Here is a 19,688-nt window from a genome sequence, read left to right on the forward strand (position 1 = left end):
TATAGATTTTAAACATATTACTAATATATTTTTTTATATTTTTAAATATAAGAAAAATATATTTTTCGTATATTTTTATACATGTATATTTATATATTTTTAATATATAAAATATATACGAAAATCGGCCAAAAATCAGCTATTTAAAATATATTTTTTATACATATTTAATATATATTTATATATTTTTTATGTATTTTTAATATATTTTTTTTATATGAAAAACATATTTTTTTTATATTTTAACATATATTTTTTTCATAAATTTTTTTCATGGGGGTTATAACGTAACCAAAAGTAATTATCTCGTAAATTCGTGTCTGAGTTCAATTTACCCCAGACAATTTTTAAGTTCGGAATATAAATTTTTGATTATTTGTTCATTTTCGGTTGATATGAAAATTTAAAAGGAATTCGTAGTTTCGTATAATTCGAAAATTCTTGACCAATCCGAAAACGTATAAATAATGTGAAAATTCACGAATACTTCGAAAATTTTTGTTTAATGACCTTACGAATTAGTCAAAAATTTACGACCGATTCGAAATCTCATGAATAATTTGAAAACTTATGAATAATTCGAAAATTATCGACTCATTCGATAACTTACGAATAGTTCAGATTCTCGAATAGTTCAAATTATTCGTTCCGAAAGTCGAATCTAAAATCATCTTTTCCAACAAAAATAGTTTTCTTTCTAAAAATTCACCATAAATTAATAAAATCCAAAGCAAACCGTAATTAGCATTAATTGATTAATAAACATAAAATTCATAAAAGAACTTTTAAAGAACAGTCCTCTTTTTTTGTACGTGTGTAATGATCCATTAGCTTAATGATCTAAAAGTATTAGTTATAGAGGGCTCAATAACGAAAGCTATATCTGTCTTAATTCATGCCTCGGATCAAATGTCCTCAAACAATCGAGCCCTTTTTGCCATTTCCCGTGACTACTCTATACCTTCATGTTTGCCGCTGAGTACTGTATGTACGTTTTTATATTTTAAAGTATATTTATTCGGTTGATGACTTTCATAAACAATTTTCGAGTTAAATATCTGCGCGGATCAATACCACAAGTATTTTTAATTCGGTTCAAAAAAAAACAACAGTTAAAAAAAATTTCAAAAGTTTACCGGAAAAATTGGCTAATGCGGGCCATTAATTGCAAAAAAATCTAATAGCCCAATTTTAATAAATTTTCCTTTGGATAATTGTTTGTAAAATTCGGAGTGCCATAGTCTTTATAATATCTCGCTGTCACATGTAGAGTTAACTAATTAACGTTTGTTATGTTGTTTAGTTTCGTATTATCTAGAATTTCACAGGGACTCTGTTACCCGACCACTAGCCCGGTTACTTTTTACATCGAAAACGTAAATGCGCAGGCGCGCTGCTTTAGAGGGCCAAAGTTTTCCCAATGAAGGCCAATGGAGCTCTTTCACTTTATTCAAACAAAAGCTTATCGGTACGTAGTCATATACTGTGATATCTGATTTTAACTCAGAGATTTCGGTTTTTAATTCATTTATTTCACGTTTTTTTGCAGCATCAATGGATTAATTTTTTTTCCTATCTAGTTTTTAAGGGAAACCGAGAGCGGGAAATATTAGGGGTAAATATTAAAAAAAAAAATCAAATTATAATGCCTTCAAAATATATTTTTAGGATAAAATGTCTTTATCTCAAGAGTTGAATTTCACAAATGTCTAATTTGTAGGGAATAGTAGTCTTATTAATTATGAGGGTGTATATTGTTAATTCTTAATTTTATTTAAATTGAACATAAAGATGAAATACATAAAATACTTATGTAACCTTCTCAGTCGACTACAACTCAGGCGGTGATCACTCAATACTTTTGTATGGGACTCAATTTTGTCAGCCGACTCAGTTTTTCCATACCAACTTAAAATCGCTGTCTTACAATTTTTAAAGTTTTTATAGTTATTTACACTAATTGTTGATATTCACAAAGTTACCAAATCAGCGGAATCAATTTTGGGAAAATTCGTTTTGTCAAATTAACTATTTAAACTCAGCTAACTCTGACAAAATTGGGCATGGTGGGGGGCAGAAGTGATCACCGCCTGCTACAACTTACAGACTAACTACATTTCATATTTAGTTAAGATTCAAGACCCAGCAATAGCTTTTCTCACACTTTTATTTCTTTGGAACCCTTGATTTTTTTCTTGCATTGCAATAAAACAACAGATGTTGAGGGTTTACTCATAAACACAAATTTTAAAACCTTAATCCCTAAGTACCATAAATCATACTCTTACATTTATTACTTAAGTGTCCTTTAGTGAAAGTTTCTAAAATAAAATAAACCAATACTTAGAATCTATAAAAAAAAAACACATATACCCGCGTACTTAAAATAATCTACGATCCTACAAATCTGCAGTGCAATCAGTTTCCAAATAAACAAAAAAAAGAAAAAAAATTTGTCTTTAATAGACGATTTATTCGAGTTCAAATTCACTGCGTCTTCGGAGTGTCTATAGAACATATTTTAAGTTAGAAGTACTGAGTTCAAAAAAAAGAATAATAACTATCACCATCTTGCGATAGGGAATGATGACCATGGTAATCATTACCATGTAGATGGCAGTATTTTGTATGTCGGAAAATTTGTAAATTTTGCCCTGAGGAATTAATGATTTTCATTTTGAAAAAAATGGTTACTATTTCCGAGAGAGAAAGTTATCATAAAAATATGAGATTTTTTCACATGTAAACATGGAAATATTTACTTCAGTAATCACTACTTTTTTTTTCAGTGGTTAACAGTATGAAATTATAGAATTTGTAAATGAAAATCTATCTTCCATACATGGGGATAATTTTATAGTAAAAATTACCCAAAAATTTTAGGAAACGGTAGGATATCTCGATATGATTACACTGTTAGAAGTATTTATTTGAGCCAAATAAATATTTGTTAATAGTTAATAAATGATTTATTAAATGAGATTTATTTGGGCCAAATAAGCCATTTCTTAATAGTTAATAAATGGCTTATTTGAATAGAAAGAAATGACACGTGATGTTGATTAAGTAAGGTTATGACAAATAATTTATAGGACTGTTTAATTTTATTTTTTTAAAGGAAATAATACACACAATTAATGTTAATTGAAGATAAAAATTATTTTACAAAAGATTTAAAAAAAACGAAATATTATAATAAGTTTTTACTAACAATCACACTCATTCCATTCAAAGTTATAACCTGAACTTCATGTGTCATTTCTTTCTATTCAAATAAGCCATTTATTAACTATTAAGAAATGGCTTATTTGGCTCAAATAAATCTCATTTAATAAATCATTTCTTAACTATTAATAAATCTTATTTGGCTCAAATAAATACTTCTAACAGTGTAAGAATCACGTGCTATTGATCTCAGTAATTTATTCAAAAATTTTATTAAATATTCTCTAGAAGACAAGTATGTTTACTATACCACTAGTAATATTTCTGACATCAGAAACTCTATTACTTTACTTTAATACCTAAAGTCAAAAAACACTAGGTCTAGAAAATTTATCAATTCAAGTTTAGAAACTCCATTTTTTTGCAAATTTGTACTACAACATGGAAATTTCATCAAAAATCTTTGAAATTCGAGTTCTTTCGTAAATATTCGGCTCTTTTCGTCTACTCCAGTACTGATAGGTTAGAATTTTTGATGTAACGTTTTGAGGTATTCTGTTGTTACTAATTGCATGTATGTTGATCTAATAAATGCACCCAACCCATTGTTTCAGTTCTCTCTTAATCATAATTTTTTTTTCAATTCATTACTTTTATTTGATTTTTTACGAATACTTCACAAATATTCTAATTTCGCACAATCGGTTACTGACTGGTAAAAATTTCTAAAATAAAATTAAGTCTGCATTGTAAAAATTATCATGCATTGAAAATTCTGTTCATTGCATTTGAAAAATTTCTACACTATTATCAATAAATTTCACTATACTTTCATACTGTCTTCAGTCTACTATTAGGGGAGGAGGGGGCAAAGTGGGCCACTGGGGACAAAGTTGGCCCCTCAAAATTTTCATTTATAAGAAATAATCTCTAAAATCGAATTAGTGACATACTTTTCACTAGTAAATAGTGAACAGTCACTATTTTCACCATTAAAAATTTAAGAGAGTAGAGTCGCAAAATTAAATATCTCGTAATTTTCTATTTCCATGCCTTGAGATTTCTATCATAATTTAATGAAACGGAATCTTTGTATTCAAGATAATTCTATTTGTCCCAAAAATAAATCACACGAAATAAATTCCATCCGAGATAATAGTAAATTAATTACGTTTTTTCCTCCATTATCACGAAAGTTCGGAAAAACGTTTAAACAACTAACTATATTTAAAACTTAAAATTAGCAGCTGCATCTACTAGTGGGGTAACAACTCACAGCAATGCCTGTGCTCGCCAGCGGTAATTGTTACAAATTGTGTGATAAGGATTACAACTTGTTTTTAACCCACAGTCAAGAAGTAACTCCGGTTAAATTTCAGTGACAAAACTCTTCATAAAATTAAATTATCTAGTTATTTCACCGAATTCATTATTACTGGAATTTATAATTTACTATTCAAATATTTACCACAAAAGTTTTAAATCGATTAATGAGTCGAAGATTTTCATTACGGTTTCAAATAATTTCGAGTCAGAAATTAAAAATTTATTTGATGTTCAATTGTGTAGGAGTTTAAAATCTTTTTTTGTCGCTTAAAGTTTTGAAATTTATGAGGTTCTGTTAATGTATTTATTTTGTTGTTAAATAAAATTGTAGATTCTTTAATGAGTAGCCTTGGAATGAAATAACCTGAGGGCAAGATGGTTGTATTGATGACGGAAGGGAGTTTCTGGGATCAGAGAGAGAGAAAGTTTTACGCGAAAGAGAGGAAGAGAAGCAGAGAGAAAGAGAGAGCGAGAAAGAAGAAGAAAACAAGAGAATGAGAGAATGAGAGAAAGAGACCAAGAGAGATAAAAGCAGAAAGAGAGAAAGAGAAAAAGAGGTAGAGGGTGCGTTAGGCCACACCCGCAAAAACAGCCCTCTGTAGCTTGCAGACGACCGATGCGCATCGGCCAATCACCCCACCACACCCGACATGTTCGACTCGGCTTCCAAAAGCTTCCTACGACGCTAACTTGCTTTCATCCCTACCACCTACTTTCCTACCCCTCAGAATCTGTCTCACTTTTATGAATCAAGTATTTATGCCGGTTTTTCTCTTTTGTTCTTATTCAATTTTAATCTGCTATCTCTCATGATAGAGAGTGTGTCGTACTTTGTGTACTGTGATGCTGTTGAATCGCGCATATCACAAAAAAATATAAGTGTGAAAAGCTCAGCTTTTTCCGCGCGAAACTTTTAAAACTTTTCTTCCAGCTGAAGTAAAAATAAAAGTGTAAAGTAAAGTGTTTACATTTTTTATTACAGTCCACTGCCCTGCATGAAAATATCATATATGGTAAACATATATTAAAAAATATATGTTACACCCCCATGAAAAAAATTAAAAAAAAAAATATATATGTTAAAATATAAAGAAAATATATTTTTCATATAAAAAAAATATATTAAAAATACATAAAAAATATATAAATATACATAAAATATGTATAAAAAATATATTTTAGATAGCTAACTTTTGGCCGATTTTCGTATATATTTTATATATTTTAAATATATAAAAAATACATGTATAAAAATACATTTTTTTTATATTTTAACATATATTTTTTTTATAAATTTTTATAAATCATTGGTGCAGGTATAAATATATATGTGACAATACATGAAATCTTATATAGAACTATATATAGATTTTGGCCGATTTTATTATATTTCTATATATGATTTCATATATTTCCATATAACTTCAATATATTATTTATATATTTGAAAACTTATAATTTTAAGATATTCAAAAATAAATGTTATTTATATATGGAAACAAATAAGAATACATATATAATTAATCATTATATGGCACGATATATGTACCATGTATTTAACTTTATAAATTTTGTATATTTTTCGATATATAGAACCATATAAGTCTCCCCATATATGTAAGAATATATAAAATCTATTTTTTTCTGTCTTCCTCTCTCTGTTATAAGATTCAAACATTATGTTCAGAATATATGTATATATATATATATATATATATATATATATATATATATATATATATATATATATATATATGTGTGTGCTAGCTTACAAATTCACATATATAATTATCAATATATGTAATACATATATGTGCTAACTTATAAGTTTACATATATGATTATAAATATATATAATACATGTATTAACTTATAAACTTACGTATATAATTAATTATATTAAAACTTACTATATTATATATAAGAAAATATATATCGTTTTTTGCCACTTATATGGTCCCATATTGATTATATATTTTTCCATATATATTTTTTTTTATCATATATGGTATTTTCATGCGGGGCCCGTCATAAGCCTGGTCTAGAAAATGCAGGGAAAATTTTTCTTTGAATTTCCACTTCCCACTACCAGGCGTTTAGTTTTGTCCTCGACTCGTTATAAGCCTCTTTTATTTTCTATGATTTTGAACGTCATGTTGACGTTTTGTTACAGACGGGATTGCCGATTTTTCTAGCGCTAAAGAAATACTAATTCTTAGTTCAAAATTTGTTGATTTTAACAGAAGCTTATAACGGGGGGGGTCTGATACGAAACTCCTTAGACTGTTAAAGTGGGGGAAGTTGTTTGGACTCAATAACTGCCGATTGAAGACAGGATATAAGGGCAATTTTTAGTATAAAATTTTCTGCGCGCATCGATAAATTGGACTTCATTTTTTAAGCGATCGGTCAACGTCAACAAAGTAGAGAAGAAATTATTCACTAATTTCGCTCCGTTCATTTAAATTATCTTGAATATTTCGCATTTCTATTTTAACTGTAGATTTTTATCGGCAATATAAAATTTTAGATGATGAAAGATTAAATTTTATTCGTATAAAAGTAAGTTATTAATAAAGTGACATAAAAAAATGAAAGTTTACAAACATAAAAATAAAAATAGTATAAGATAAATGAAATGGATGAATTGAATATTCACACATGAACGAAGGAGAATAGGAAGAGAAAGAAGGGAAAAATGTGTGAAATAAAAAACAACACGATTGCGAGACTAAGCCAATTAAATGCGATCGAAAGAAAAGGACACGCTATTGAACAAATACATGAGAATCGACCGAAAAAATTACGAGAATGTATAAAATCCTACGATTGTCTTGCAAAAGTTTCCAGAATCCAAATGCCCCATTTTGCCCCTCCCCCATTATGGCAGTCTTATATATACGAATTAATTTTATTTTTCATACCAACCCTCGAGTTCAAATCTATTGAAGTATCGATAAAAAACAATCGAAAATCTCAAGAAAAATTACATGGGTAAAATCGAGACGGATGAAAAAATTATTAGAAACTTGAAGTGAGTTGAATGATGGTTTCAATAAAATACCCGTATGAAAATAACATATATGGTCAAAATATATGATAAATATCAAAAAATATATGTGGCGAATTTAACTATATTTTCTGAAATATTTTTTTTTTATGTTGAAAAATATAAAATTCATCATATACGAGTCCATATGTATTTAGCATATATAAAATATATGTGTCAATCATATACAAAAAATATATTTTTATCATATATGAAAATATATATTCTTGTCATATACGAAAACTATATTTTCATCATACATAAAAATATATATTTCTATCATATACGAAAAATATATTCTGATCATATATTAAAACATATATTTATATTGTGTATGGAAAAAAAAAGTTTCTTATTCGCATGACCAACTCCAATTAAATTAGATCTAAATTTTAATATACTCTTTAAATTGCAGTTAAAATTTTCAAAATTAGTTAATTTGATGCGAATATATATACTAGGGAGCTTCATTTGAAATGAACATTTTTTTTTTTTAGCGGACACAAGAAAATTTTGTTGCTTATGTTGAGAGAAAAATTCCCTGAAAACTTCAGCTATTAATTTTAATTTTAAATACTTTCTATCGAGCATCAAAGTTTTCCCATTTAAAAAGCATGTAAATCGAATAATTTTTTTTTTAAATTACTATAACTTAGCCCGATTTTAGGCTATCGTTTTGAAACCAGTTTTTATTTGTAGAGTAATTGTTGCTTTTCAAAAGTGTATGAAACGGTTTTGGTCTAACTTGATCCATGTCGATTGTATCAGCTCCAAAAGTCAATTTTTCACTTTTTTCATTTATTTTTGTTAATAGTGAAGAAACGGCTCATCTTACAAAAAATATGCATAGAACAAATCTTTTAGGAAATTTTGTCCTCTACAAAATTGCTTATGACATTGATATTGCTAAAGTGCACTGTTCATGAGATACATGCATTTTAACATTTTACAGTAAAAAAAATTGTAAGCTTACTATAGTACTTTTTTTTTTTACTGTAAAATGTTAAAATGCATATATCTCATGAACAGTGCACTTTAGCAATATAAGTGTCATGAGCAATTTTGTAGAGGACAAAATTTCCTAAAAGATTGGTCCTATGCATATTTTTTGTAAGATGAGCCGTTTCTTCACTATAAACAAAAATAAATGAAAAAAGTGAAAAATTGACTTTCGGAGCTGACACAATTGACATGGGTCGAGTTAGACCAAAACCGTTTCATACACTTTTAAAAAGCAACAATTACTCTACAAATAAAAACTGGTTTCAAAACGATAGCTTAAAATCGGGCTAAGTTATAGTAATTTTAAAAAAAAGTTATTCGATTTACATGCTTTTTAAATGGGAAAACTTTGATGCTCGATAGAAAGTATTTAAAATTAAAATTAAGAGCTGAAATTTTCAGGGAATTTTTCTCTCAACATAAACAACAAAATTTTCTTGTGTCCTCTAAAAAAAAAAAATGTTCGTTTCAAATGAAGCACCCTAATATATACCCATATACATATACATACACCGAATAAAATATATGCTTAAATATAACAAAGAAAATATATGGTGCCATATAAAATATAAATTATATGCTACCATATATTTCATTTCATATAAAAATTTTATATTTTTTGAATATAAAAGGAAATATATCAATACAATATATTGTAAGGTAAATGTAAATGTATATATAGCTTAATATAAAAAACATATAAGTTACATATATTTACTACTGAATATAATTTTATATTAAATCGGCCAAAATCTCTATATGATTTTTTTTAATATACAATATAATATATCATATATTTTTTTGTTGCAAACATAGATGATTTTATATATTTGAACCATATATTGTTTTTTCATACGGGTATGAAGTGAATTCTTATTTTTTTTTTATTTTTGAACTTAGGCTCAATTTTTTTTTTTTTTTTTTTTTTTTTAATTTCAATCTTCAATAATTCAAATATTCAATACTTGGATACACATAGTGCGGTTTTGAATTATTTTTATAAATTCGTTTATCGAATTTTAACATCAAATATAGTCGAGTGTAGTATATTGATACAAGCCACGATATTACATTGCTTCGTTAATTAATCCCTAATGGGTGGTCAGGAAAACATGAACTATGAATAGTATTACCCATACGATATAAAAAAGAAAATAATATAGACAAATTGGCGTATATGACGATTTTCGTAATTAATATATTTTAATTAATTAAATATTTTATTTTTTAAAAATAGTTTACGGACAATCATTATTAGTCCCACTGAGGAAAGTTTAATTTTTAGCATAATTTTGAGTGAAATTAATATCGTAAACTTTGCTTCGCATTTAGACTTTTATGAGCTGCAGCATAATTTCGAAGCTCCGAATTACTACTGGCTAGCAACAGAGCAGTCTGTGGGAATTTTGAGAGGTAGTAGTTCATCTTTTCTGTTCTCTCTATGCTCATACTTCTTCTGTATATACTGTATTCTAGTGTAGTCAGTTGAACATTTCCATCTGGTTCTATGTCATGACTGCCGCTACTACTGTTAACTTTCATATGAATTTTCTTGAAATTTTTTTACTCCGCACTTATTTTAAGACAACTATTGCTTCACTTTAGTGATAAATTTCTAGAAGCATCAACTATTTAAGGCAAGCAAATATTTCATCAATTTAGTTGATACATTCTCAAATTTCTCGCAATTAAAAACTTCAATAAAGCGATGATTTGGTTAAATAAATAAAAGGTATAGAAGAAAGACATAATTAAAAATTAGACGAAAATTCGTACTTATGACAAAATGAAATTTCTTATAGATATTGATAAAAATATAGAATATGTTAATTTTTTCGAGAGCTACTTCTATAAGCTATTAAATATTCAAATTTTATTATTTAGTTGAGTAAATTATTATTTAGAATGATAAATATTGATGAATAACTTAAGAGTTTGGTAAGAACATGATTTCCAATAAGCCACCGTGGCTGAGCGCGCGTTGGTCAAAAGTCTTGCGTGAAAGGTCTGGGTTCGAATCTTGGGTAGGGTAAAATTATTTATTTATGAAAAAAATGTTTTTTAAGGTACGAAACGAATCTGAACAGCATCAGATAAAAAAAGACATGTCTAGGCAATTCTATGGAAATCCCATAAAAAATATAAAGAAAATTTTTTTTATTTGTTTTTTGTTTATTTCTCAGAAACGAGTCGAACAATCGACTTTGAAATCTAATCAGCTCTAGAACTTGATAAAAAAACGTCGATCGCCGCCTTAACCATCTCAATCGGTTAATTTGTTCGAGAGATATCGTTGGAGAAAGAAATGGTAAAAACGTTTTTTTTCGAAATCAATGGCACACTAAAGTATTTGCATGCTCGAAGAGCCCGAAAATGTATACACAACAATGTTTTCGAGCTCAAGGAGTTCAAAAACAGCGGGAAGTTTTGGAGCTGGTCCGCAGATTTGTTTAAATAAATAAATTGTAATTACTTTTACAAAATTACCATGCTTACATTTTTTGTTACTGCCATAGCGGATCCGAATCACGGTAAGAAACGGCAACTTACCGTAATTTACGGCATTCCGAAAAATTACCGTAAATACGGCATTTTCGCGGTAAAATACGGCAAAGTACGACAGATTTACAGTAAAATTTCGGCAATTTACCGTAAATATCTAGCAGCCCTGTTATTTTACGGGAAAGGCGCGCCATTTTACCGCAAATTTGCGGTAAAATTACAGTACGCTACCGTAAAATGCGGTACTTTACGGTAAACTACCGTAGAATTTTGCATATTTACAGTCAATTACGGTATTTTACGGTAAATATGATAATTCACCGGAAATACGGCAATTTATCGTAAAATTGAATGTCGAGCTACTGAATGCACCAATTATATTTTATTTCAAAAATTCTCTTCGTTGCATTTGAAAAATTTCTACTCTACCGGTAATTTTTCCATACCCCATCCTGTCCTCATGCTATCGTTACTCAAGTAACATTTCAATAAATTTTTTATGTGAAAAACGCCGTAAAATTATCTGAGTGCACTGACTATCGCGTCTATGCTTAGGGATTCAGACAATAACGTAACGTTTTCGCATTATTGTGCCTGTGTTTGTTATGCATTTCTCTGTAGTTCGAGAGTAGAGCATCCCACTACGAGTGCAAAGAAGTGGACAGTCTGGCCCTGACACTCAGAAGCATCATCAGTTATACAGAGACTGTCGAGCGAATACGACCCCTCGTGAGGGAGTTGAGCGGTATACTGACAGTGGCCACGATGAGGGCGGTGCATGCTAATGCTTTATTTTTAATGCTTGACATCAAGGATTCATCTTCATTCACTGTTTTGTACCCTCATATCAATATGCTAATTTTTATATAGATTATTTATAAATCAATAATTTTATCTTACCGCTATCGTAGACACCAAAGTTGTTATGAAAAATATTTTTACTTAACATTGACACGATAGAAAGTATCGTCTAAATTTTAAGTCACGGGTATTATGGGCGCCATAGTATGGGCGTAAAAAAATTCACAGGCAGGCTGCGTTCGGTATTTTTCCTTTTTTTCGCGCTTGGGTGGTAACAAAAAAAAAAAAAATCGACTCAATTGATAGCCGATCAAGACAATCGAACAATTTTCACGATACGTCTGATGTTAACTGCAGCCTTCTTCACAAATTCGATTAGAGTCCGTCGAATATATTCCCCTTCAGCTTTTCTGCCAGGGTATTTTTTTAAAGCAATTAAATTTTGTTCATTAAAAAATATCAATCAGAATGCCATTGACGTAATTCAATAGAATTCAATGACTTTAAAATCATTGGAGATAAAAAAGCTCGGGATAAAAAACATGCTTCTGGCATTGGTAAAAATTGGAATGGTATGTAGATGAATAACAACAATGATTTCCGGGGATCATTTTTCAAAATGTCTACCTCGAGAGGGTGGATGGGTGGTGGGTGACGAGGTGGTCAACCCCAAACGTAGGATAGCAAGATGGCGGCTCACGGTAAATCGATGGAGGCTAGTAACTGCAAGCTCCCTCGTCTCCACCGACCCCAAACTCGTCCACCGCACCCTCTCTGACTGTCATCCCTCCGGACCCTTTTCACCCCTTACGTCCTGCCCGCGCAAACTATCTCGCTTTCTCTCTTTTACTCTTACTAACCTCTGCCACGGCCGACCTCGACGATCACCTCATTTTCGAGCTTTACGCAAGCGCCTACTCCCTCATCGCTGCCTTATAGTTACCTGCGTAATATTGCGCAAGTTTTTTCAAAAATATACTTAAAAAAATCGCTTAAAAAAATTTAAAAAAAAATGATATATTTTTTTTTTTTTTTTTTTTTTTTAAATATGTAAATTACGTTTTCGAATTATGGGTTTTTTGAGTTTTTATTAGAAGCTTAGTTGTAGATAAATTAGTGCATACTATAGTATAGTCCTCTAGAGTTACATCTCATTAATAATATTGATGAGTGTTCTAATTTAAATAGCAGCAGTATTATGAAAAAAAAAAACTGTTTTTTTTCACTAAAAAAATTTTTAAAAAATGTTGGAAAATCCAAAAGTCTACACCTCTGCTCATTTTAATTTGAATCATAATTTTTTTTAAATATCCCGCCTTTTTGTCTTAGATGTCGCTCTTTTTTTTAATCCTACTGTCACGCCAGTGCTGCCGCCAGTAGTTGATGGAGAAAAAAAGAAAAAAATAATAACAGTAAAAATAAAAATGGCTGCCAATTTTTCGTGAACTATCGGTTTTAAGTTTTTTATTAATTAAAAATAAACAAACAGGATTTGAATAGTGGGTTTCAAAAGGGTTCTTGAGATGAAAAATACAAAGCGGATAAAAAAACAATTTGATTAATTATGTGTATCGAGATTTATCGTGTCTACGAACTTCATTGAACAATCGACAAAACTGATTTCTCGGACTAAAATTTTTTTTTTTAATTCAGTGGAATAATAAGTCGACTTAATACGGGATCGAAATTGTTCTTTAATAAATTGTCTCTATACACAGAAAAAACAGATATCTTGAGTCAAGAAAATATTTTTGAAGACAAACGTTTTCGGGAACCAAGTCAAGATTTTCTTGAGCCAAGAGAATTCGTCTTGGTTGGAGAAGATTTCTACTTTATCTGAGAAAATTTAGGTCTCCAAAAAAATTTTCTTGAATCAAGAATATTTACCTGCAGTCGAGAATTTTTTTTTTGTGCGTACTGTTGCACAGTTAAAGCCGTCTTGGTGCAGTTAAAAAAGTGTAGAAATGATTGAGCCTCAGCAAAACATTCGCACAGAATATAGCGTTCGCTTCGCGCTTGAGGTGTGCAATAGAAAAATTTTTACAATTATTGAAATTAAAAGCGATGCTGTTAATTGTCAAAGTGATTGACTAAAATTTATTTCATACCTCGTGAAGCCACCGTTTTTTTTAAAGATAACTTGAAAAAATATGTTGAAGTAAGAGGGCGAGTATAGAGCTGAGAAATACATATGAGGCAGAATTGTATAGATGTTGGATTCACCATCATGAAAAACACGCATAGGAAGCTTACTGAACGAGTCTGTCGTTAATAAACCCTGAAGAAAGGCTATTAATCATCGGCTATCTCGGATCGAGGCTTGTCCCGAGTAAATAGCGCAGAGTTGTTTGGCTAAACATGAACGCCAGAAAGAGGGTGTAAGTATACATGGGTAAACCGCGGTCCTGGTGACTGTTTCAACGGGATTCAGCCCTTTCCTGCAAGTGAAGAAAGACGAGAAAAAAGCGAAAAATGAAAAATAGAGACGAAGAAAGACATAGTATAAACCTGACGAAGGAAAGGATATCCTTAATTCAAATATTGACTGTTCATTTATCAAACGCCAGACTCCGATCTACCCTAATTAGCATTCTTTCACTTTTATACATTTTAGATCATGTTTTTTAATTTGCGTCTTAACTTTTTTTTATTCATCATTTAACGAAAAGGTTTTCTTACAGAGGAAAAAAATAGATGTTTTTCCGATTTTCGCACATACATTTTCCTGATATTGACATTGGAAACTTTACTATGCCAAGGAATAATTTCTATGTTACAGAGTAAAAACCCATGAGTGACATAGGGAAAATTCTTATGCCATTATCAGAAAAATACCTACGTCAGTAAAGGAATTTCCACCATATCAACACAGGAATTTTTCTTTCGTACATGAAATGAAATTTCTATTTATGTTTACATAGAAAAAATTTCCTCGTAATGTAGGAGTAATTTTTATGCTAACATGGAAAATTTTCCTATGTAAACATAAATAGAAATTTCATTCTATGTACAAAAGAAAAATTCCTGTGTTGGCAGAGTGAAAATTCCTTTAGTGGTCTGAGTATTTTCCTATTTTCGCAAAGATATTTTTTTACAAAATTTACATAAGAAATTCCGTTATGTTAGCGGAGAAATTTTTCCGATGTAACGTAGAAAATTTCACTATGTCACCAAAGAAAAATTAATAATGTCACCGTAGGAAAATTTATAATATTAACATGGAAAAAATTCCTATATCGATATAGTAAATTTTCTTGTGTGGACCCAAATAGAATTTTCGTTTCATGTACGAAAGAAAAATCCCTGTGCTGACATGGTGGAAATTTATTTACTGACGTAGGTATTTTTCCAATATTGACCTAAAAAATTCCACTATGCTAACGTAGGAAGTATTTCTACGTTGCATAGGAAAAATTTATCCGTTAACATAACGGAATTTCTTATGTCAATTTTGTAAAAAATATCTTTGCGAAAATAGGAAAAATACTTAGGTCACGAAAGGAATTTTCACTATGTCAACACAAGAATTTTTCTTTTGTACATGAAATGAAAATTCTATTTATGTTTACATAGGAAATTTTCTATGTTAGCAGAAGAATTATTCCTATGTTACGTAGGAATTTTTTCTATGTGAACATAAATAGAGATTTCATTTCATGTACGAAAGAAAAATTCCTATGTTGACATGGTGGAAATTCCTTTACTGACGTAGGTATTTTTCCAATATTGACTTAAAAAATTTCACTATGCTAACGTAGAAAGTATTTCTACGTTGCATAGGAAAAATTTCTCCGTTAACATAACGAAATTTTTCATGTCAATTTTTTAAAAAATATCTTTGGGAAAATAGGAAATAACGTAGGTCACTAAAGGAATTTTCACTATGGCAACTCAAGAATTTTTCTTTTGTACACGAAATGAAAATTCTATTTATGTTCACCCAAGAAAATTTACTACATATAGGAATTTTTCCGGTGTTAATATTATAAATTTTCCTACGGTGATGTTGTCAATTTTTCTATAATGACATAGTGAAAATTTCTATGTGAACATAGGAAATACTATCCCTGGTGGAAATTTTCCGGAATTTTCTCTGAAAAACTCAGTTCTAAAGTTCTAAAGACTTTTTCAAAGTTCTAAAGACTTTTTCAGAGTTATTCAGAGAAAAGTCCGAAAAATTTCCACCAGGGATGTTACACAGGAAAATTCTGTGGTTTTTCCTCCATTTATAAAATGAATTCAACTTACCTGATAATAATTATTTCAACTGTTGAATTTATCGAGTGAAGAATTGAAGTTAGAAAAATTTTTTCTCATATATTGGTATTTATCAATATGGCCAGTATATCAATCGGTCAGTTATGCATGACAACGTTTGGGTTACGCAAGTGTGATCGCGTTATCCTCAAATATGGATATAAGCTGTATACTGTATATCATGGAATTCTAGTCGTATATATATGTATATACATAAGCACACATAAATACATGTACATATATGTATATATTATATATGTCTATATCTGTGAACTTTTGGTGAGCAAGACGGAAAAACGATTATTTGATCAGCACTAATATCTCTTATTTTTCTTTATATCTATTTTACGAAGTCTTTTTTTCCCGAAATTTTTTAAAAAAGCATGAAACGTTTGTTTCGTTGCGACTACCAGAACGACTGGTTGGTGATGCAACATAAATTAAACTGCATAGGTCGTCTGCACCCCAATCAGTCCATGTCCCATGGCCATCGTGTAGTATTATCGAGCGATTGTATTTATTTATGAATGTATATGTATAATCGTTGAACGATAAATATAAAAGCGAAAAACATACGTATAGTCGCGTTGATTTGTGTTAAAAAACGGAACCACTGAATAATTGACCAGGTCATCACTCTCTATCTCTTAACGTCTTCTGTGAACTTGATCTTCTGATGTGATTTTGAACTCTATCAGCTCAGAAAATCTAATTAGAAAATTTCTCGCCATTTTCGTGATTTTTATTATTATTGGAAACTTTTCAAGCTCGAAAATATGAGAGTACTCGAGTACTGTATCAGACAAGTCTTTCTATAGAATTTCTTAGACGGCGATCCTGACCAAAATTAGGACGTCTGTTAAATGTTTGGAGGCCTCGGGGTATCAGACATTTTTTTTTGGAAAAACGCTAGCTTATGGAAATGAAGGAAAAATTTTTCTTTCTCAGCACTGAGCCCTGCGATCATGAAGTTCGGAAAAAACGGGAAGTTTTGGGGTTGATCCGCAGAGTCAACCGTTTTTCAGATTTTTTTCGATCATGGCGCCCATATTTTATTAGTGGCTCTCTTTTCCCTTCTTTTCCTTTGCTTATTGTACGCGATCCGATGAGAATCTTTGCCACCATAGAAATGTAGTCTATGGAGGCTAATTTTGTAATTTAAAAATGTTAATTTGGAGTATCGATCATCATAACCTTCAATGATTATTTCAACCTTCTAGCCCTTGTGTAGGGTTTGAAAGCTGAAACTACTCTTCTAATTTTGACTGGGAAACCGCTTCGCCTTTATTCTGCATTTCTTTTGAATTTACCCCAGATGAAACCCGCATTCACTTCGCAAATTTTTTCACGTCCCAAAACTATAACCTTACTTTGTTTTTTTTTTTTTTTTTTTTTTGCGTATAAGAGGTTAAAATAATACAGACCCACAAAAAAAATTTTTTGTATATTTGCAGTTTGACTCCCAATTCTGACTTCAGATTCGTGTTCAGCGGGAAAAAAAACGCCAGAAAGTCATAGCCTGACACCTAGCACACACTTTTTTTTGTGGACCTGTGTAATCAATGATTATGTTATTTTTAAATAATTACTCATTACCAAAAATATATGAATTTTTCCGCGTTTCCTTATTTGCAAAAAATAAAACTAGAAAGAAAATATTTATAATTTTGCTATTGATTTTGTCAAATTGTAAATCATTTATTATCATTCTCTATCGATTTATATTTAATGGCACTCAATATAAAAAACTTTCCTCATAATTATAAATTTTCAATATAAATGCTAATCATACTTTAAAGTTATTGATTTTTTTTGCTTCTCTATAAAATATTTAATCTCTAGAAAGTTGTGTTGCCGACTAAAATCAGGCTTTATGTGTTTCAGAGCGAGTCAACATCAAGAAAGGACGGACCGAGTGCACTCATTGTACGAGAGATGGCGCCAGAGACTAGCCAAGTGCACGGAATATGTTTTGTCCACCGGACAACGCAAACTGACCAAACTGATTAAATTATGACGTGCGATTAAACATTTTAGACCAACGTTTTTATGAAAAACTTCGATAGAAAAAAAAAAAAAATCATGAACTAGAATTTTTTGAGGAATAACGACAAATAATTATTTGTAATTAAGTATATCGTTAATTAGTTTAAGTAAATTATAGTTGGTTTTATGTATAATTTTTATTAATAAAAGAAAAAATTGCTCGTACTTTATTTATACCCGCAAAAAAATATTTTCGAAAAATTTCATAGTTTTAGGAAATTGTATGAAATTCTGTAATATTTTATAGAATTTTACGATACAAAATTATAAATTTTATAGAGTTCTATAAAATTTCATAAAAGTTAAATGCAGACCTAAGATAATGATGATGATTTTCTAAGATTTTCTACGAAATTTAGTCGAATTCCATAAAATTTCGTAAAATTCTATAAATTTTAATAAAAACTCACAAGTTTGAATCCAGTATGGAAGAAAATTTTTTTGTAGGATTTCAATATTTCATAGAATTCTGCAAAATTTTATGGAGTTTTGTCAAATTTTTATAAAAATTTTAATTCAGTGCTGACGATATTGTTTTTTTTTTTTTTTTGTTTTCAAGTTGTAGAAACTGGTGAAAAAATTCAAAGTTCTGTAAAATTTCCTGGAATTTTACAAAATTTTATGGAGTTTTGTAAAATTTTATAAAATTAAAATTCAGTGCTAACGATAAATCCCTTAAAATCGTAGTAAATGTTGTAAAATATGATTTTTTATGTTCAATATTCAATTTATAAAATTATCAGTTTTTTCAAAATATATAAAATTTCATCAAATCTTATAAAATTTATTACAAAAGTTTAAAACTTACCTCCATAAATCTACTATTTATCCTTACGCGGTTACGTACGTGGCTCGGCGCAGTGAATAGCATCAATGACTTGTAATCTGAAGGATCCGGGTTCGAGTCCAACAGTCGCCGGGATTTTTTCACCCACAAAAAAATATTTCATCCGTCTCAGTGTCGCCCTTTTACACTAGGTCAACATATAAGTTCTAAAAGTAGATTTTTTTTTCGATTTAATATTTTTTTTTTTTTTTAAATAAGTAATGTCTGTAAAATTTTATAAAATTTTATAATTTCTTACCCGATTATTTTCGGTGTAAAATTTCATCAAGGAAACTTAATTAATTAAACCTTTTGGAACGTAACAGAAAAAGTCATAATATCAAGCTATTAAAATTAATTATTAATGTGAAGCGATTTAAAGTTGAGGAAAAATTTTTACTTGACCAGTCTAATATAAATTAAAAAATTTTTAAGTATGAAATTATCATAATACATCTAATTAATTAATTATTGAGCACCTGATTGATGTGACTTATATTTAACTAAAAAAAAAAAAAAAACTTTATTACTGTTATGATGAAAATTTTGTATACTTTTCCGAACAAATTATATTATTTTTCATAATTGAATGTTATCTGGGATAAATAATAAATCTACCATAAATATTTATCGAATTATTTTCATCAAAATTTAAACTTTTCAACAAATTAATTGAAATCAAACTACAACAGACGCTCCAATCCGAATTATAAA

The 19,688-nt window shown here is 29.4% G+C and overlaps 1 long non-coding RNA gene across 1 annotated transcript; it reads left to right on the top strand.

Moving 5' to 3' along the window:
• Positions 1 to 1,222: 1,222 nt before the first annotated feature.
• LOC130675881 (uncharacterized) lies at positions 1,223 to 18,265 on the top strand. Its single transcript, XR_008991351.1, has 3 exons — positions 1,223 to 1,468; positions 1,550 to 1,615; positions 17,987 to 18,265. It is a non-coding gene; the product is annotated as an uncharacterized LOC130675881 (long non-coding RNA).
• Positions 18,266 to 19,688: the final 1,423 nt, after the last annotated feature.

This window comes from Microplitis mediator, chromosome 10 (genome assembly GCF_029852145.1).
Source record: "Microplitis mediator isolate UGA2020A chromosome 10, iyMicMedi2.1, whole genome shotgun sequence".
Classification (NCBI taxonomy): domain Eukaryota; kingdom Metazoa; phylum Arthropoda; class Insecta; order Hymenoptera; family Braconidae; genus Microplitis; species Microplitis mediator.